Genomic DNA, 22,101 nt, shown 5'->3' with positions numbered 1-22,101 from the left:
GCATTTCAGAGATGTCTTCCCTCAAAATAATACTGCAAAAGCTTTGGGATACAGCCCTTCACCTTCAACCTGAACTGGAGGAGCTTGGGGAAGGACAGAGACTTTGGGTGACTGAGAGGATTTTTTCTTGTTTCTTGCCAGAAAACACTCAGCAGTTGAGATGCGAAGGCAAACAAGAAGAAAATGTAATTTGTGACTCCAGCAGAAGCTCAGTGTGACAGCGCAGGGTCTGCCACAATCTCTCCAACCACTCCAAGGCTTCAAAAACCTGGAACCGGCATCAGATTAGGGAAACAACCTAAGAATAGCGAACTGATCCCACAGACACACAGAGAAATATCCACCTGGAGCAGTGGGGTTGGAGCAGTGCCGGTGCCAGAGGACAGGCAGCTCTGCAGCAGCTCCCTTCCCACCGCTCTGATTCACAGAGATGACCACCATGACTGGGGGTCAGGCATGAGTGTTTCCAGCCTGGCTTACGAGTGTAAAGTTTATGAATAATTTCTTTGCTCTCCTGAGCTTTGATACTGTGGTTTGAGAGCCCAGGATTTACTTTCAGTTCTCTCTCTCTCACTCATCTGAGCAGGGGGAAGAGGAATCAGACTTGCCCAGAGCACCAGGCAACATACGCTGCCCCTGAGCATCCTCCTGCTCCGTTTGCTCCAGCTGCTGCCAGACACCTGGCGCTCCACTGCCAGCTTTTCTCAACATCTCCTCCCTGGACTGGACAATGAATCATCTCCCTCCTGGGAAATGCTGCAGGCTCCATCACCCCTGCCCAGCAGGAATGGCTGTGGCAGGACCTTCCAGTGCAGTCCACTGGCAGGTGAGGAGGCGCAGAGCCACCTCCAAGAGGGAGGAGAAGCAGAGCAAGGCCTTCCCCTTGCCCTTGGATGTGGAAGAGGTACAGTTCAAACACTCTGAACCTGAGAGGTACTGGGAAGTAACACCAGGGTAATGTCACAAGTTCATCATAGAAGAGTTTGGGTTGGAAGAGACCTTAAAGCTCATCTTGTTCCACCCCCCTACCATGGGCAGGGACACCTTCCACTAGACCTGGTTGCTCCATGCCTCGCTCCATGCCTCGTCCAACCTGGCCTTGAACATTTCCAGGGATGGGGAAGCCACAAGAAAATATTGGTTCAGCATCTTCTCCCCTGCTGATGGCAGAGGAAGCCAAGTTTTGATGGGAAGAGGTGACACTGAGCACAACAGTGAGTTGTGAGGAGACAGAGCTACCGTCATCTCCAACGAGGTCCACGTGGACCCCGAGACTCCAGCCTCGCTCCAGCATATTTTGTGCATCTTCTCAGGATATGCAGGATGTATTTAAGCCCTGCTGTGTTTTGAGTAGCTTGTTAGTATTTGAATCGACCAAAAAAAAAGGTGTGGAAAAAGGAACAGAAGAAAAACAGACATGAGAAGGACAGAAGGAAGAACATATTTGTTCTCGCTGCTGGTAAAAATCCAGACTATTTGATTTTTACTTCAATTTCAGAAAAACAAATTTCAGGATGGCCGTGTTATTAGAATGGGGTGGCAGTTCTTCCTCCTTAGGTGGTACAAGCTGCTTTCCTGACATCATGGCTTGACTCTATTAAACAACTCCTCACATCCACAAAGGAAGAAGCAGTTGCAGAGGGGGTACCAAGAGGACGTTCACATTTGTATTCATAAAGATAAAAAAAGACTGGGAGGAGAAACAGCCCTACTGGAAAGGCTGAATGCAGGAAAACTTTCAAAATCTGGGAAATTTACCCAGGAACATCCCATTCACAGGCAGTTTTTTAGCTGTAACAACTAAACTAGTCACGTAAAATTGTTTCAATTCTTGACAAATACAAAAGAATAAAGCATAGCACAATAAATTGCTTTTTTGGCAAGTTTCAGGAGATGGAATTCACATTTCTAGGGCTCAAGGAAAATGACTGCACTTCAATCCCCACGTTACTGTTGGATTTTATATCAATATACCCTTTGCAACAACCTCTTGCTTCAGTGATTATAGCAGCTGGCCCATAGAACAACATTTTAAAATAAGGATAAAACCAGTATATAATTTTAGAAGAGTTATTTTAAACTACCCCAAAACATTCTAGCTTAAATTCCAGCTTAATTATCTACCTTTTCCCCCACACCTGCAATACAAAGACAGGGGCAGAAGAACATCACTGCATAGGTTGCCCAGGGAGAGGTGGAGACACTCAGCAACATTCCTGGAGGGACTGAAAAGCTGTGTGGATGTGGCACTTGGGGATAGGGTCGAGTGGTGGCCTTGGCAGTGCTGGGGGAATGGTTGGACTCAAGGATCTCAGAGGGCTTTTCCTACCTCAGTGATTCTGTGGTTCTCCTTCCCTGCAGGTCCCCAGGCTGGGTGAGCTCTGCTGGGCATTCAGAGCCAGACCATGTCAAACCAACCAAAACAAACAAACAAACAAAAAACACCCCGCCAAAAAAAACCTCCAAAAAACCCAAACACAAATTGTTTCCCAGTTGGTTTTCCTTGGCTGTGCAATTCCTGTATTGCGTCAGCTCTACCTGCTGAGAGAGTCAAGTGGCAGGTTTTGGCCACTTCTTTTTAACCAGGTAACAGCGAAGTTGAGATGAAATCACAGAGTTATTTTCTTTCCTTTAAGAACAACTTCATAGAATCATGGAATATCCCGAGCTGGAAGGACCCACAAGGATCATCAAGTCCAACTCCTGTCTCTGCACAGGACAATCCAACAATCCCACCCTGTGCCTGAGAGTGTTGTCTAAATGCTCCTTGAGCTCTGGCAGCCTTGGGGCTCTGACCACTGCCCTGGGGAGCCAGTTCAGTGCCTGACCACTCTCTGGGGGAAGAACCTTTTCCTGATACCCAGCCTAAACACCCCCAACACAGCTTGGGAGCATTGAGTTCCCATTAACACTCATCACCTTCCTCCCAGCTTCCAAATCACATGACAAGACTAAAGACAGAGGAGGCAGAGCTCACCCAGCTTCGTTTAAATACCTTCACTTCCCAGAGGAAAAGACTACAAAAAGGACATCACATATCAGCACTTTGCTGGGAGCCAGATATTGTAAAAGACCTGCAGTTATTATAGCAACCTAACCCTCCTCTGATACAGCTCCAGTCATTCCCTCGGGTCCTGTCCTTGGTCACAGAGCACAGTGCTGCTCCTTGGGAGGAAGATGTGCACATTATGCATATGAAGTGATGCATATCAATGACATGACAGGTATAAATTTCAGAAAAATCAACGCCAGAAGTTCTTGGTTTTAAGAGAATGTTCAGCTGCACCCAAATTTAACTCCAGAAGCAGTGCCAAGACAGAAGCTCCTTCTAGGCAGGTGAAAAACGCTAAGAAAGCAGCAATAATAAAAGGCTTGTGCTGAATTGCTCCTGTGTTGCCCAGAGAACCATCTTGATTTGATCACACCATGTCACAAGTGGCTCCTGCCCTTCCTCAGCTCATTCCCATTGGAGACTGTGGGCTGGAGGCAGAGCTTTGATCGGCTCCTCCTTCCTCCCCATCCACAAGCCAGAAAGCCATAGCATGAGTTAAGTGATGCTTTAAGGTCCCTGGGCAACAGCCAGGATGTGACACAAGGGGGTGACACTACCACAGAGACAATACTGAGGGATCTGACAGCCTGGATTACAGCTCGGCTCCAACCCACATCTCTGTGCAGGGACCAGAGTCGTTCTAGCCAGGCTGGCACAGTGGCATAAGGCAAAACTGGCACGTCCAGGCAGGATTTGGCATTGATCCAAAAGCATTTGGGTCTGGGATGACATCAGATGGGTCCAATTCAGTGAGGTTAAAGCAGCAGTCACATCAGACATAGAATCTCTGGGTGCTCGGAGTAAGGTGATGCTCAGGCAGCTGAAGGCCAGCTTCACACCAGACCATGGTGGGACAATCTGATGGCATTTTTGGCAGCACAGCCCTGTGTGCCATCTCCCAGGTGTGCTGGGATCTGCCTGCAGAGACATGGGTGCACATGGCCCCACAACACTCATGCTGACCCACTGGGAGGGGGGGCACTTGCTCCTGCAGCAGCATCAAACTAGTAAGTGATGGATGCTGAGAGTCAAACGCACATGAACTCCCCACAACAAGCCAAGAGATGGGCATTCATCAGTCCCATAACTGTGGTAGGTTTGGAGGGAAAAGGGGGTTTTTCAGATGAGTAGGAAAGTGTTACCCACACGGTCCTTCCAGCCTGAGGGAAAACCTCCCACTCCCTCTTATCACAGGAGAACCTACTGCCAAACAGAAGTTCAGAGGCACTAAATGAGATCCCACCTCCAGATATCATCTCTGTTTCACCTTAAGAGAGCCGAGCATGAGGGGGTAGGAATGGAATTTTAATGGAAAAACTGCCATTTTCAGACAGAAAAATTATTACAAAACTGCAGAACTCCCTCTGATCCATCACAGACTCAGGGGAGAGGCTGTGGCTTATCTTTTACCAAGCAGAGGGGTTTTTTCAGTAGCAGGCAGGACACAGCTCTGAAATGCAAACTCCAAACCCATGGGAGAGCTGGTCTGGGAGGTGGGCAGCCCTCTGTCCCAGGACTTCACTTGTGTCAAACCTCGCTGGCACAGTTCAGTGTTTCACCTTGAAAACCTCTGGTGTGTGTAGGATGCCTCTGCTGCTTTGAAAGGGATCCCACTAAATCAGGCACCCACCTTCCAAAAGGGAATCAGCTTTGTTTGGATCAAGGCAGGCTCAATACCTGCAACAGCTGCCCTCCTGAAAATGGATCAGATTTTACAGCTCTAGACCTTAATTCGCTCCTAAGTACAGCATCCTGATGGCTTGAAAAATGTTCAGAGAAGGGGCAGAAAAGGGGGACAAGCAGAACAGCAAGGCCAACTGGTTCCTACATCCTTATTAATGATCCTGGCCCTAACTGCCAAACTAGGTTTTCCATTCAGTGTAAATGTAAATTCCAAAGTTTATCTTCAAACATCGTGGGTCATGTGGCCTCCTCAGCCCTGGAGGTGTTCAAGGCCAGGTTGGACAGGGCTTGGAGCAACTTGGTCTAGTGGAAGGTGTCCCTGCCCATGGCAGGGGAGAGGAACGAGATGAACTTTAAGGCCCATCCCAATGCAAACCAGTGTGTGGTTCTCTGATCTTCACCTCCCCACTCTGACGGCTAAGGCACTCCAATTCCCAAGCACACCCTGGGTTGCCAGCCAGAAGGAGATATTTCAGCTCAGGTTTTGCTAGAAAGCACCAGAAGCAGCACAGGGACCATCACCATTAATTGTCTGTCCCTCTCCTTTAGCCCAGCTGGACCCTCAGAGCATCTGGCCAGCACAACCTGCTCTCAGCGCACATGGCTGACTACGAGGACAACCCAACGAGGCATCTGGGATGACTCACATGAGTCCAACCAGTTTACAGCCATGTCAGGCTTCAAGGAAAAGTATCTGCAGGAAAGGCATTCTTCAGCTGCCTGGTTTCACTGAGGTTTGATTTGTGATCACTGCCACAAATACTGGAAGAGTAAGAGATGCACGAGGACTTCTCAGAATATAAAAAGGAAACTGCCCTAATTTCATATTCAAATATTAATGGCCTTGCTTTAAAAGCATCTGGTAACTTCCAATTGACAAAACCTAAATTTAGCCCTAGGAAGTCAAAACTTCTGATGCTGAGATGCTGAAATGTGCACACTCAGGAAGCCCTTCCTAACAAGGGAATGGCCACATGAAAAAAAAGCCAAATATTTTTAGATAGCAAAACACGATTCTCTGGAGATCAACAGCAAGCCAGCTCTGGAAGCAGCAGGCTCTAATCAGGCACCTTACAATAATCCACAACATTTCATCCTGCAATTCAAAAGCTCTGAAGTCCGAGATCCCTCAAGTTTGAGCTCGTTGGACTACCGTGACTTTACAATGAAGCTGCTGATCACCATTCCTTAAGGTGCAGCTCAGTGTGGGCGCCTCCACTTTTTGCTTAAAAAGGCCATTTTCAGGTGAATGAAACCATATCTCTGTGCTGAGCATCACCAACCTGTCAGCAAGGGCACGTTTCAGTGCAGGATTTGGGAACGGAGAAGATTTTTTCCTTGTTGGTAGGAAATTAACCCAACACCTCCAAAACTTCGGGTCTATCACAGGGAATGATGTAGGGAATGATGGACACAAGATGCAGCCCAAAGATGCAAGCTGCTTTCCTTGCAAATAGATGTCAATTTTGTATGACCTTGCACAGATGAGTCACTTATTAAATGCTTATAGTCACTGAACACTTGGATTCTAAAATATTTCCAGTATTTCAAAGGAGGCTGCAGTGCTCCTCTGGAGTGTTGGAATGTGACAGGTATGAACAAACCATTTCACACAACGAAGCAGGACACAAAAGTACCTCAGGTGACAGCCATGTGTCACTCCACACCAGTCCAAACCCAGTCTGGGGTGCAGAGGGGCAACCCCTGGAAGTGTTCAAGGCCAGGCTGGATGGAGCTTGGAGCAACCTGGTCTAGTGAAAGGTGCCCCTGCCCATGGCAGGGGGTGGAACGAGATGGGCTTTAAAGTCCCAACCCAAAGCAGTCTGTGATTTTACGATAATCCCCACCCAGCAGCTCCACCTTCCCTCAAACCATCACCCAGCTGAGGGGTGACCTGGCTCAGCTCCCGGCCATGGTGATGTTTCCATCAAGGTGGCACTCCAAGGAGTGGGATTTTTGAAGATTAAAGTGGCCGCAGCCACGACTAATGGGTATGTTCACAGTCCTTAATTAAAGAGGGGTGTAGACCTCTGGCACTAACTCACGTGGCCTTGAGTTCCTCCAGCTCCCTCGGGGAAGAGTGTTGGGCACAGCCAGCTCCCCGTGAAATCGCCGGTGTTGGCAGAGTGCTCTACCACGGCGACTTGTTTACATCCATCCTATAACGAGCCTTACCGAAATGATCCCTAATTACCACGTGAGTGACAGCATTGTGCAACCAGCACGGAAAGAATTTCTCCATAAAGGACACCGGTACCTACAAAGTGTGTGAGTAAAGCAAGAACAATAAAGAAGAACGCGATCAACGCAGGCGATCCCAACAAGCCAACTCCACAGGCAGCATGGAGCAGCAGACACTCAGCCACACTGGAGAATATATATGCAAATATTGACTAGACTATGCAAAGGCTCAGTTATTTATACCACCTTCATTTCCCTCGGTCCTACCTCCCGACAAGTAAACAGACTGCTGAGCTTGGGAGAGTTGTGCAACAGAGAGAGGGCCCAAAGTAAACACACCGACTCCATCCTTCATTAGAGGTGAACTTGTTTACAGAGCAGGAGTTAAAACAAAACCACAGAATCCGTCAATATTCTATATGTACCGACATACCCCTCCTTGACTCAGAACATTCTGCTCCTACACTGTGACTCATCCACTGCGTGGGCTGGGGACAGCAGAGATCTCGGTTTCCTGGGATTCTCCAGCGTATCAGACTCCTCTCCTGCTTCCCACCACGCCACTGTGGAGGTTCATGATGTCCAGCATCCACTTGCCAATGTCACCTGCCCATCCTGGGGATGAGCACTGGCTCCAGAGCTGTGGCACAGAACCCAGCTGGGCTGAATGAATCACATGTGCCAAGGTGGGACTGCAAAGGGTGGGGGAAGGTGACTCATCTGCCAGCTGATATAAAAATAAACTACTACTGAATCAAAAATGCATGAGTTGTGCACATGATGTGCACAGGCAGAAGCTGTCACTATGTGGAAGCTCCATCATCGGCTCCATGCAGCCACAAGGAACCTGGAAACAAGCAGTGCTCCATATTACCTTCCAAAGGTGATGCTTACAGGGAAGGCATCACATATGGTCTCAGCAACAAGAGGGAGAGATGCCAGAGGTGCTTTGAAATGCAGTAACAAAAAAACCGACAAACATAATTCCTGTACATCTACTGGTCACTGTTGGAATCACAGAATCTCAGAATGGTTTGGGATGAAAAGGACCTTACAGACCATCTCGTTCCACCCCCTACCATAGGCAGGGACACCTTCCACTGTCCCAGGTTGCTCCAAGCCCTGTCCAACCTGACCCTCAACACTTCCAGGGATGGGGCAGCCACAGCTTCTCTGGCCAGCCTGGGCCAGGGCCTCACCACCCTCACAGGGAACAATTTTTTTCCAATGTCTCACCTTACCTTGCCTCTGGCAGTGGGAAGCTATTCCCCCTTGTCCTGTCCCTCCAGGCCCTTGTCCAAAGTCCCTTTCCAGCTCTCTTGGAGCCCCTTTAGACACTGGAAGGGCCTCTCAGGTGTCCCTGGAGCTTCTCTTCTCCAGGTGAACACCCCCAGCTCTCCCAGCCTGTCTCCAGAGCAGAGGGGCTCCAGCCCTCAGAGTATCTCCCTGGACTCACCCCAGAAGCTTCTGAAGAGATGAGATTCTTCTAACCTGGAATCAGCCTTGAAACAAACAAACCATTCTTGCTATCCATAAGCAAACAGAGCCCACAAACCAAAGGAATCACTAAGACCTTGGTGTGCCACCAGTAGGATCTGGCTGCTGCAGGGCTCCTGCAAGCCTAGGGAACTTCTTTATTCACCCCAAATGAAGCAGAAGAGTCCTGCTGGGTGAGCAGAAGGCACTTCAAGCAAAGTCAAAGCTTTGTCCTTTGGTACCAACTGCCCAGGAAACAGGAGCATCCCAGGAGCCAGGAGCTGGCTCTGTCTGATCATGGCCAAATAACTCAGTTTACTCCACAAACTTTGAGTACTGGAGACAAATGCCAAGCTCGGGTGACTGATCCAACACTGGAAACATGCTGGCGATTTGAACTGCTTCCAGCAGCACTTTGAGATGTAAAAGCATCTGGTCAAGTTGGAGGGGAGCTCCTCTTGTCCTTAAGGTCTGGAAGCAGCGGATTCAAGATGCTGTACAAAGCCTCAGAGCAAGGGGAAGCTCAGCAGACAAGGAACCATCCTCTGGGAGGAGGAAACACCTGGAACAGCCAGGATCGTAGAGCAAGAGCCTAATTCTGGGGAATGCCCATCACCCTTGGACTGTGCTCCTCATGTCCTGCACAGGTAGGTATTACCCAGGAAGGAAAAAAATCAGGACTGACTGTGCTATCACCAGCAAAGTGAGATCCTGGTGAGGATGTGAGCGCAGGCCAGGATGAATCCCATCAGGATGCTGGTGCATGCTCAAGTTGGTTATAGGACAAAGAGTAAACATGAAACAGTTCAGTATGACACCGTAGAGGATTGATGACAGGAACACAACCTGTTTGCACAGAGATTGTTAAAACTATTCCAATTATCGTGGTGAGCAAATGGATCGTATCCCAGACTGCTAAAACCTAAAGGAATTCTCGTCCTTCCCTGGGACACCCTACAGACCAACCATCAGGTCTCTGACTCCGTGCCCGCGCTTTGCTCTGTTCTGTTCCGCTGCCCACACCAAGGTAAAGCACTGAGACACTATTTTGGGTTATTAAATATTTAATTCCACAGTGAGACAGACGAAGCCAGCAGATGGTCACTGTGCAGCAGGGCCTCACTCGACTTCTGGGGGGGCAGAAAAGTTCAAGGAAGAATCATGGAAAACAATAAGCAAACATTCCTCCTCTTAGAGGGGCAGGAAAGGGAATTATAGGGGAGCTGTTAATTTCTCTTAATACAGGGAAGCACTGAAATATCAGAGACAGCACCAATCACCCTCACAAGCACATCAGAGATGTCTTAGTTGATTACTCCCGACCCAGGACTATCTCCAGTAGCTACTTCTGAATCCAGTGGATACATCCAGCAGTATTGAGCTGATTTGAGAAGCACCAAAAAGAGCCACATTCCTATAGATTAGATCCCTTTATCAAACCTTTCCCTCCTCCAGTATAACTTGATCTAGTGTGAAACACCTTAAGATGTCTGAGACACACAAAATCCAGTCTGCTCCCTGGCTAATCCAAGATGACTCGTGATGCTCATCCAAGCCACATGGCAGGCGGAGAAGCTGGTGCTGCTGGGAAGGAACAGATGCAGCTTTGGTGCCTTGTCAGAGAGTCTTTGAACATCGATGCTGATGGAGCACGTGGCACAGGAAGCCACAGAGTTGCTGCTGAATTCAGGAAGAGGTAGCTCCCAAAGCTTCCTCTGTTCACGCGGAAACATCTCACACGGAAGCTCATCCAGGATTTCTCTTCTGAATCATTGGGCTATTTACAACTGCACCAAGGGAAATGCAAAACTAGATTGAATAGCTTAGAAAAAGGAAAAAAAGAAGACTAATTTCACTAGTATTGGTTAATGTCAAGTGAAGCAGGTAACTGATACCCACATTCATCCTTCAGGCTTTGATCCATGGCCAAGTACATCCCTTCCAAAATGAGTTTTCCTAGAATTACTATCCAAGAGCAATACGCTTAAAAAATGTTTTTTCTGAGCATTCAAGAAGAAGGAAATCACTACTAAAACCCTTCTCATTAGGAAGAAAACCCCATTCTTCTCCAAATGCTGCAGGTGATGACAATTGTGACGTCTCAGAGACGCCGCTCACTGAGACCATCTGGTCGCACACGCAGTTGAAGGCAGCAGTTGTGTTGATGAGAGGACCAGGCTGCCACCGTGGCATCACAGCAGAGCTCTCACCAGTCTCACTTTTTCAGCGAGCGGTGGGAGGTTCACAGTGCGCCACGTCATTTGGCAGGATTAATTGGCTAATTTATTGAGCAGTGTGTCACATGGAACGCTCCTGTTGTTCTCCTCTGAGTCATGCACACCATGGGTTTGGACACTTTCAGTCTTCGTTTGGCGAGTGCACGATAATTCCAAGTAACCAGACGAACCTACTGGAAGTTCAAGACTGTTTGAGCAGTTTTGAAGCAAGGACCATTTAGGGGAGCCTAGCGTTACCAACATCACTGGGAACAGACCACTCCATTTCCCCAAAGTCAGCACATATTTAGCTCCAATCTGTTCATACAGACAGACACTCTTCCCCTGACCCTCCACGTGCCGTGCAGACACTGAGTCAAGGCTCCTGCTCCTGGCAGCCTGACTCCACCAGAATTTATTCCGGTGGGACTCCAGGTTTCATGGTGAGCCCAGAGCTGTGGTTCACATCACCCAACCTCCTGGTCCATTTCCAGGTGTTTTAGCAAAACTGTAGTGCAAGAGCTTCTAATGGCATCCAACAGCTCCCAAGAGCTGGGCATGCAGTGCCCATGGGACCACACGGAGATAGAAATAGTCAGGTTGTTCATGAGGCTTCTCAACAGTCTCTTGATAAATGCTAGACAGTGGTAGATTAGAGATTGGGAAGAAATCCTTCCCTGTGAGGGTGGTGATGCCCTGGCAGAGGTTGCCCAGAGAAGCTGTGGCTGTCCCATCCCCAGATGTGTCCAAGGCCAGGTTGGATGGGGCTTGGAGCAACCTGGTCTAGTGGAAGGTGTCCCTGCCCATGGCAGTGGGGGGATAAGATGAGCTTTAAGGTCCCCTCCAACCCAAACTACTCCATGATTCCATGAATGTCCTAAATGGGTGAGCATTACAGGACAGAAGGTTTATATTCATTAGGAACAGGGGAAAACCCATTAAAAATACTTTATCTAACAAAAAGAAAGCCAAGCCCTGAACTTTTGATCAGTTTTAGAATTCCTCAATAACATCTTTAAAGAGTGGTAGGAAGCCAACTGGCACAGGAAAAACAGGTTAGGATTCATACATGTGTCACAAGACACATGGGCCGGGCTATCCCAGAGATCACAAGCCCCAACAGAACTCAAGCAGGGAGTTCAAATTAGTATTTCAGTAATATATTATTACCAAAGTGTTTTTGGATATCCACTGTACATCCTCTGCCAGTGGAAGCTGGGTCCATTCAGGGAAAATAGGAAGAATAAAGTCAGAGGAAAGTGTAAAAAAATTACAGCAATGGCAGAAACTTGGCAAAGCCCAAAGTCAATATATGATCAAGGCACAGAAGAAGCAGAGAAGGTCTTTGGTTCACTTCTTCGTGCAGTGGGAAGGCTGTAGAAATCCTTGGCATGGGAAACAGCACATGATAAAAGGCCCTTCAGGTTTAAAAATCAACCATAAATTCACAGAACAAGAATCCAAACACTATTAGACACAACTCAAGTCCTGTATTAGGGAAATCAGAAACTGCCAGAAAAAGAGGAATAAAAAAACTCCACACCTTTGGCTTATCTATTTTTCTCCTGTTTGTTGTAGACTATGGTCACACAGAAGATACCAAGCCCAGTACACTCTTATGATTTAATAAATACCAATGAAAACAGTATTTCAGGTTTTTATTAGGAAAGCTTTCTGCTTCCTACATAATTTACTAGATTTTAAGACTTTTTATCACCTTTATAAGGTCACTCTATAAGCAAATAACCTTCCATCCATTGATAGACCCAATGTTTTACAAACACACTCACATGGGTATTTCCCAGATCAGTAAATCCTCACTAACCCAAGGTTTTAGGTCCACACAATGACCCAGTATCATCATGATGATCTTATTCTCACCCAAATCTCTTCCAAAAATTGTGTGAGGCTGACAGAATTTGCCCGGATCGATAAGTTCAAGTCAGAGTTAGATAACAAATATGATGGTGACGTTTGATTTAATAAAAAAAATCCCTCTTGATAAGCTTAAGGTAGGTTTACTCACCTGCACTTCCAAGTTGTTTATAAAATCTGTATTCTAAATGAAGTTGTGGTGCCCGGGATTTAATTGGTTCCTAAAACAGAGATAAAGAAATTGGTTAAAATCAATTTGACTGAAAGAAAGTTTGATCCAATACTTGAAAATTTGTTACTGTGCATAATTAAAACGCTCTAGACTGAAAGTCCAACAACAGACTTCACCATTACAGGTCATTTAAATAAGAAGAGAACAAAAAGCAGTAAGATTTGCTCTCTCCAGGAGAAATAACCTCCTCATTTAAATATAAAGCTCACTCACAGCAGTGACATTCAAGAATCAATCCACAAAGCTCCTGGTCCTTGAAGAACGACCCTGGCCATTGGCAGAGGGAAGTCAAGGTTGCAAAGGCTCGAGCCCAAGTTCACTTTGTGGTCGCTGTGGTTGCCCAGAGGGTTTTTTTGTTGGTCATCAGCCTGTATTTTTGAGAAATGTTGAGTCATGTGTGTGTTTTAGGTCAGCCCACAGCTGCTTGCAGCAAGGACCACAACGCAGCCAGACAGTGGGTAAAAGGAACAAGTCTCCCCACCCAGTGGCAGGTGTCAGTCAAACATCTCAAAGCACTCAAGAATATTCTATTTTTATGCACAGAATAAAAAAAATCAAATGGCTAAGTCTGCAATGCACCCAAACCATTCCATTTGTCAACTGTTACTCATCTGCGCTTTACGCACACGACTTAATGCCCACGATCCATCAAGGCATTAATGTGCAAGATTACAGGGCTTCTAAAAATATAAAGTTAATGTGGAGAGGATTAAGAGACTGGAGTAATTACATTTGCAATAAAACTGTGCACTTGGGACAGGCAGAGATGCAGGTTCACCGACTGCCAGGGCAGCTTTGAGATAGAAGTTAACATTGGCCTCGATTTTCGCTGACCTCTGATCTGCACTGTAAGACTAATGTCCACATTGGGTGTGAACTCCATGTTAAACACTTTTTTTGAAGTGGGAAGTAGGATTTTTGTCCAGGAATTCAGGCAATTTGACTTCCAGTTGAGCTGTTCCTCACCAGCTCAAGTCATCCATCATTTGTTCCCAGCAAGGGGAACAAATGCTCCTGGTTGTTTATCAATTAATCATAGAATCACTGGGGTTAGAAAAGACCTCCAGTGTCATCAAGTCCAACGTTCCTGATGTTTAAAAGCTTTAGAAGTCAATTATCACAGAATCACAGAATATGATGTGTTGGAAAGGACCCACAAGGATCATCGAGTTCAATTCCTGGCCCTGCACAGGACCATCCCCAAGAGTCCCACCACATGTCCCAGAGTATGGTCCAAACGCTCCCTGAGCTCTGTCAGCCTTGATGCTGTGACCACTGCCCTGGGGAGCCTGTTCAGTGCCTGACCACCCTCTGGGGGAAGAACCTTTTTCTAATATCCAACCTAAATCTCCCCTGACACAACTTCAGGCCATTCCCTGGGGTCCTGTTACTGGTCATCCCTGAGAAGAGATGACCAACTACTTCAAAAACAACGAGGAAAAATATTCTGAAGGCAAAACTGAACCTGCACTGAAGGCAAATATAAAGCAACAGACAAACTAGTTTGTTATGTAAGTCACATTTAAATTAAGATAATTGCTACTGGTGGCTTGAGGGAAAGTCTACAGACACCTGAAGAGTGCAGGGATTCAGGGCAACAGGAACTCAGTCTGTTCAGGGAATAGTTTATTTATCCCAATGAAAAGGTGGAAGGATTGATGTAGCAGGATGTGATGCTGCTCATGACGTAATCAGGGGAGGAGTCCCGAGCCACTGCTGCAGCAGGAGCTGCTGGAGCCTGAGCTCAGGACGTTTGCCAGAGTTGTGGCAGCTTCCGAGAAGATCATACCAGAACAGATGGTTGTCCTGTAGACCAAGGGCTTAGGGATGCTGGCAGATGTCGTGTTTGCAGCAAAAATAACCGAACTGCTGCTGTCCAATGCCGAAAATCCACAGCTTGAACCAATGGTGCCACTGTCGCTACGAGAGGGTGCAGTCTGGTACCGCGCCCAGGCTACAGCTGAACGTCACCAGGCTGACCTCCTCCAGGGAAGGAATTCCTACCATATGCAATCCAGCTTTGAAAACCCTTGGAAGATTAAACCAGATGCCCCTGACCTCAGCTTGAACTCAATTGAAGAGCAGGACCAGGAACTATACATTGACACCACAGAAGGCAGAACACAGGGACTCATCTCCACTGCCAGCAATTTTCCAAGGTGCAGCCTCAACCCCAAAAAGAAACCTAAACCCCACAAAAGAAACCTCATTTTCCAGCTTTAACATCATGAGAGGAGGCAGGAATCGCTGAGACAGCAGGGCTGAAGTGGCAGAAGAGAATCTCACAGCCAGAAGGACTTGGAGCAGAGCTCTGACTTGGTCCAACAATGCAGATTAAAGAAAACATTGCCTACAAGTACATCAAAAGCAGCTACTCCACCACTAATCCAGGAATTATTTGAAGGATAAAGGAAATTGCAGTTAAGTCCACATGTAAGAGCAGCATATTTGCTGCTGACAAGGCTAAGTAATTCCTACTCCTGAGGAATCTTCTCTAAGATTAGGAGACCAAGGAACCCCCACCTTTTCTACTGTTCCCTCATAAAAATTCTCCAAAACAGAGCAGGTATGTGAACACCTGGATGGTCATCAGATGGTAATTCCAGCCCTTCACACAGGAAGGACCAGAGATCTTTAAGCTTGAATCACAACAGGGCAAATAAAACTGAAATGTGTTGCAGAGTAACTGCAAATAACTCAGTTATTTGGGGGGACACAAAAGAAAAGAAGAGGAAAGAACACGACCAGAAAAATAGGTCAGATTAAGGCAGCCTGAGGCAATGCCATGGAGCCATATGGCTGTGGAAAGGCTTCAGGTTGCTGGGAGGTGTCACTGCAGGCACTTTTTTGAAAGAAAAAAAGACTTTGGAGTAGTCCAGCTGTGTTTTACCTGGACTATTACTTATGGTTTTCAATGCGATAACTTTGGAGGAGTATCTTTGAAAGCAAATTAGGAGCGTTATTGACTGAATAAAACACCTTGTCTGTGTACACAGCACATCTTCTATTGCTTAAAAACCAACAGTCCTCCTTCCTCATGGGGATCCATATCATGGGCATCCCCTATGGAGCCAGGCTGGGAGAGCTGGAGGTGTTCAGCTGGAGAAGAGAAGGCTCCAGGGAGACCTCAGAGCCCCTTTCAGTGTCTAAAGGGGCTCCAAGAGAGCTGGAGAGGGACTTTGGACAAGGGATGGAGGGACAGGACAATGGGGAATGGCTTCCCAGTGCCAGAGGGCAGGGTTAGATGGGATATTGGGATGTTGGCTGTGAAGGTCGGGAGGTCCTGGCCCAGGTTGCCCAGAGAAGCTGTGGCTGCCCCATCCCTGGAAGTGTTCGAGGCCAGGCTGGATGGGGCTTGGAGCATCCTGGTCTAGTGGAAGGTATCCCTGCCCATGGCAGGAGGTGGAACTGGATGATCTTTAACTGTTCCTTCCAACCCAAACCATCCTGCAATTCTGATCCTAAACTCCACTGCAGGTGTTTATTTATTTACTTTGGGGAATATCCTCTGACATTTGCCAACAGTCTCGAAAACAAGTCTCACCTGCAAAGCCCTGATTATTTTTCATCTACTGTGCATCATAAGGAGAATGCCAGAGATATGGAATCTGTGGCACTCGAACGTGATCACAATTAATGCAACACATCCATCTTGGTCTTCTGTAACTGGAGTGATTCCTGTCATTTTGCCAGACAGCATCACCAGGACAAACAGGCAGGTTTGCTGCCAGTATCAAGCTAGAATCACAATTTTCACTGCAGGTTTTAGGGTTTGGATCATGATTAAAGAGCATTCGGGTGAGAAGAGAGCACATCACCTGAAGAAATTGAATCTGAAAACTTCCAGGGACCAAGGAAACTCTTAGTTTATAGACAGGAAAAGTTAAGGCATAAACACAAACTATTGGGCTGTGAGTTTATAAATCTGCAAGTGTTATAAGTTAGGGAGTTCCCCATCCCCCAGATATCACAGATGATGTGACTGTATCTCCTGGTCACACACAGCAGCCAAAGACTGACCTTCACCAAATTGAATCTTGTTTTGCCTGTTGCACCTGCAGCCTCTCGGCATCGTACCAGATTGAGCTGTGCCCTACTCCCCAAGGGTATCTGAACCACAGAAACTCCCTCTTTCCTGTCTCTTGACTCCAAAGACACGGAGCAGCAGGCTGCACCATGCCAGGTTCCTGACCAAATGCTCTGACAACTGGAGAATCCATGGACTCCTGAACAGGAAGGCTCAAGCTATGGAGCAGAAAGAGGTGGCAAACCCACCCTCAGTGCTCTTCACTCGCTGCTGTAGGACAGCTACACACCAGACCAGTTAGATACCAAAAGCACTCAGCAGGTGGAAGGATGGGTTCTTCCCTTGCTTTTAGTGTTCTTAAGAATTTATGTTAGCTTTAATAAGTCATTCTAGCTGAGGGTGAGAGCAGCACTGAGTCTGAAGTGAGAAATTTCCTTTTGTTCTGAATTTTTAACATGAAGTACGAGTCATTTAAGGACACCTGAAGCTTCTACTCACCAGTTTGATCGCTACATATTCATTGGTGTAGAGATTTTTACCTGTAAGGAGAGAAGAAAAAAATCTTTTAGTTCCACATTCAGCACTCGCAGCTCGAGGCACAATAAGGAAGAGTGTCACTGCTGCCAAAGGGCTGTTTTTGTAATTCCCCACAATGCCTTTAACAAAGTGTAAGCCTCAAAATAATCAGTTGCAGCAGTTCAGCAGGGCAGGCAAACACCACCTTCCCCTCAGCACAAGGGAATTGTGTTTTAGGGTAGCACTTATGCTCCGTGCACGCCTTAGAGGAGGTATCCCAGAGACATGGGGTTTTATTATCTACATCATGCCAAAGACATCTGGGGAACAAAAAGCTGAAGAGACAGAACATCATTTCTTTTGGAAGTGTATTGGATCTGTTGGACACATAACAATTTCATCCTGGAATCTCTAGGGAGTTTCACCAGGTTAATCATGCTCTGGGAAGCACGAAGGAGCGTAGGATGAGCACAACCAGCCGAGCACACGCCCAGCTCAGCCAGAGCTCTGGAATCTGTGTGTGCTACAGCTGGAGGGGAATTTTTCCTCCAGGAGCCTGTCTGGTGTTTGAAGGGAGCCCTTGGCCCCCTCAGCGACCCCTGGCAGCAATGCACAGCTACATGTGTCACAGAGCATCTCTCCATGTGCTCTGACGCTGCCAGTTACAGTATCACTCAACGTCCTCCAGTTCCTCTGCCAGGGAATCTGAGCAATCACCTCCCCTTCACCTCCACATTGCTCATGCCTGACAGCAAACTCTCCAGTCCCCCCACTGGGGAAGGACACTCAGGCAGGCCTTGGATCTGCTCTGTCCCACCACGCTGGCACCCTCTACCTTTCTGACCTCCTCTGGTCCCACTGTTCCCTTTGAGGAGGGCAGCCCCCAACACAAAAAGCTCCCCGTGAATTTAGCCAGGGAAGCATTGACCTTTGCTCATCACTGCTTAGCACTGCCACAGCATGTCATGCTTCCATTCAGCAACTGTAGCTCTAAAATACAGAAGCAATCCAGGCTGGAAGTTATCAGCATTTATTTGTAGCATCAGCCCGGTTGTGTTACACACTTATTTTCCAATTCCTATCATGGATATTGATGCTTTGCACAGCCCAGCTCTTGAGAAAGCCCAGGACAGGGAGTGACATCCTTCAGAGCAGGCAGGAGCAGCTCTGCCATATCCACATGGCAGCATTAAAACCATGCCGTGTCCTCCTCAGCACACGGATACAACACGACAGCACTGGGAGACTCAATCAAATTAAAGACATTACGAACATGAGAGAAGACAGACAGTCATTTTTAAATCCTGAAATATCAAGGGAAATTTAGTTTACTTTATAACAGCTTCATGTTTTCTACATTTCACTTCTTTTGATGCTTTCCCCGCTGTATCTCTCAGGGTAGTTCTGGCCTCTAAATTTGGGATTAGGTGTTCCCAGGCTCAGCCTGCACCAAGCATACTGCTTTAACATCCATCAGGAAGGCAAAATTTTATAGCTCCAACCTGTTCTGGTAACTGGTGATGCAGTTTAACACAGGGCAGGCATTTAAATGCGAGGTTAAATATCCTCAGGGAGGTGTTTCTGCAGGCAGAGGTGAAAGCTGAGCCCCAGCACTAACCCCTGACACACAGGGTGCTTTCCATCTATTTCTTTCCAGTAAAAGACATAATATTATGCCCAGACTGGAAACAAAGCCTAGAAAGGAGGTTTTGTAGTTTCATTGGGAATACTCAGACACTGGAAAGCACTGAGAGGCTAAAAGGCCAAACTGCTGGAAAAGGAGATGGCAGATGAACTGCTTCACCCTCTGAGACAGACCTGGGCTGCAGTAATGGCTGAAGGCGAGAAGATGTGAGGACACTGAGGGAAGGCAGCCTAAAAACACCTGGAATACCTGCTCTGTCTGACGGACTAGAGAATGAGCCCCACTGGCAGTTGAAGCTGTAGCTCCTCCTCCTCCCCCTTCCCGATGGAGCTCCAACCAACATCACAGAATGGTTTGGAAGGGACAGTTAAAGATTGCCCAAAAGATTGCCCAGTTCCATCCCCTGCCATGGGCAGGGACACCTTCCACTATCCCAGGTTTCTCCAAGCCCCGTCCAACCTGACTTTCAACACTTCCAGGGATGGAGCAGCCACAGCTGCTCTGGACAACCTGGGCCAGGGCCTCCCCACCCTCATAAGGAACAATTTCTCCCCAACATCCCATCTAACCCTGCCCTCTGGCACTGGGAAGCCATTCCCCCTTGGCCTCTCCCTCCAGGCCCTTGTCCAAAGTCCCTCTCCAGCTCTCTTGGAGCCCCTTTAGGCTCTGGAAGGGCCTCTCAGGTCTCCCTGGAGCTTCTCTTCTCCAGGTGAACACCCCCAGCTCTCCCAGCCTGGCTCCACAGCAGAGGGGCTCCAGCCCTTGGAGCAGCTCTGTGGCCTCCTCTGGACTTGTTCCAACAGCTCCATGTCTTTCTGCTGTTGGACCCCAGCGCTGGAGGCAGCTCTGCAGGGGGGGGGGGTCTCACCTGAGCAGGGCAGAATCCTGCCCTCACCTGCTGCCCCTGGTGGGGACGAGCCCAGGACATGGTTGAAGGTGCTCAGTTTGAGGACACTGAGCCAGGGAAGCTCCAGCCCAAATATGTGAGAAAGTCAGATGCTTTGAACAGCAAAAGCCTGAGAACTCCATCCCCTATGGATCCCATGACCTCCATCACACCTTTTCAAAGCAGGGGTGCACTTCCACCCACAGCCCTTCCATCAACACCTGTGCTCTCCCACCAATGCAGGACAACGGCATCAGGGAAACAGTGCTCTTCCAAACTTGTTTCAAGGCAAAACGGACATGGCCAACACCCTCCATGTACACAGAGCCATAATCCATCTTATTATGGTCTGGTTTATGAGGTGAGGACTAGATAGAAGGTAATTTTCATAATGAAGTTCCTCAGTTAAAGAGCTGGGATTAGCAGCACACCAGCCTGGGAAATCAGGCCAACAGTCAAAGGTAAATGAACTAATTCATCCTCCAGTGCATCCCCACCAGAGCACTACGGGGAGACCCTGAATATAAAGGGGTACAAATGGGTCCAGCCTCTGAACTCCAAACCCTTCCCAAAGCTGCAGCATGAGATGCTTGTTTTGCCAGCTACAATGGCAAAGCAAATTCCCAAAATCTCTCTGCTGGCTCCAGACTGACATCTACCCCTCAGTTTTGCTGTCGCACTGTCCAAGGTGCAATGGTTTATCCTTCCTCCTCCCCCAAGGCAGATTAGGATGGAAGAGCGAAGGCTCCCAGGAGACAGTGACCTGTGCAGTGAAACAAGCCCTGAACAGAAGCTGCACCTTAACTTGGTACGACAAACGATCCGTATAACTGTGCTAACAAAAGCCTTTCAAGTTGAGGCAAAGCTTTTGATGGAGCAGTGAGTAAGTCCATGCCTCAGTTTTGGGGAGTTCCACTGACAATTATGAACTACATATTCCAAAGGAGAAGCGATGCATTAAGTTGCTGGTATTCACGTGGGAAACCTCGCCAAGCGGATTTCTCAAGGCCTGGCAGTGAGATGCAGCAAATACATGGACAGATTGCAGGCACCAGAGGAGCCCAAAGCGAGCCATCTACAAAGTGATGCATCTGCACACACACCAGACTCTGTGGGCACTCAGGATGTGCCTGATTGTTGTCCCTTTTAGAGCACATGTCTCCTGCTAACAGCCCCTGGTGTAGACCCTACCCAGGATCTGCTCTCGCCCTCCACATCCCACATTGTTCTCATCCAATATTCACATTATGCCTTGTTATTTGGGAACTACAGCCCCAGTACCAGATGCTATTATCATCTTTAATTATTTATTTGATTGTTTTACTTGTTTGGAAGCAAAGCTCCTGGCTTCAAACTACAGCCCGGGTGGTTCTTGCTTTTGGGGGGCACCTTCCCTGATCAGATCCACCTGCTCTGACCCGGCAATCTACAGATAAGAAACTTTTCTGCTAGTCTGGGGCTCGCTACTCGCTGCTGAGATGTGCTGAATCTTCAGGAGAACTCTGTGTGAATCATGCTGACATCTGACTTCTGGATGCACATAAAAACACAGACTTCTCCCCAAATCTCTTTGGTGCAGCAACCCATCAAGGGAGGAATCAAGATACGGATCAGATCTAGTCCATCCTAACTATTTTTTCCACCCCCAAAGCAGGGAGAAAAGCTGCATTAAGGGTAATTTTTAAATACTTGGACATACAGTTTTGAAAATGCCAGATAATGTTGGCATTAGAACAAAAAGATTTGGTCTCCAGTAAAAATTCTGTGTCTGCAACACAAGAAGGACATGGAGCTGTTGGAGTGAGTCCAGAGGAGGCCATGGAGATGCTCCAAGGCTGGAGTCCCTCTCTTTTGGAGCCAGGCTGGGAGACTAGGGGTGTTCAGCTGGAGAAGAGAAGGCTTCAGGGAGACCTTAGAGCCCCTTCCAGAGTCTAAAGGGGCTTCAGGAGAGCTGGAGGCTTATTTATCCCTACCATGGCTCATGGTTCAGTGTTTGGGAAAAAATTTCCTGTTGCTCCAGCTCCTGAGGCAGCATGAGGTTTGACTCAGCAGATACCAGGGAGCTGCACGATTTGGTGTTGCACAGAGGGCAATGAAATCCCAAATCCATCAGCATCTGACATGGGAATGGCAAACAGGACCCCCTGCTCCCTTCTAGCACCATATTCCTGCTAGCAGGGTGAGCCAGTTGGGAAACCAAAGCCCTCCCAGGCCCCTCCTCTGCAGCCTGTCTGAAGAAATAGCCACTGGCTAACCCTGTTCCAGATCACAGAATCATTAGGGTTGGAAAAGACCTCCAAGGTCATCAGTCA

At 47.7% G+C, this 22,101-nt stretch overlaps 1 protein-coding gene across 2 annotated transcripts in view; it reads right to left on the bottom strand.

Annotated features, from left to right (window-relative positions):
• CSNK1G1 (casein kinase 1 gamma 1) overlaps positions 1-17,281 on the bottom strand; it is a 53,060-nt gene extending 35,779 nt beyond the window's left edge. Inside the window, exons 1-2 of one of the 2 annotated variants that reach the window (XM_017816967.1) lie at positions 17,241-17,281; positions 12,635-12,704 (exon numbers count right to left, since the gene is read on the bottom strand). The gene's annotated coding sequence lies outside the window, so the exon portion shown is untranslated. The remainder of the gene's footprint in view (positions 1-12,634; positions 12,705-17,240) is intronic. The other variant, XM_017816968.1, reaches the window with a different exon arrangement.
• Positions 17,282-22,101: the final 4,820 nt, after the last annotated feature.

The sequence above is a fragment of the Lepidothrix coronata genome, unplaced genomic scaffold, assembly GCF_001604755.1.
Source record: "Lepidothrix coronata isolate B3197 unplaced genomic scaffold, Lepidothrix_coronata-1.0 Scaffold58, whole genome shotgun sequence".
Lineage (NCBI taxonomy): Eukaryota > Metazoa > Chordata > Aves > Passeriformes > Pipridae > Lepidothrix > Lepidothrix coronata.
This window is presented reverse-complemented; position numbering and strand designations above follow the sequence as displayed.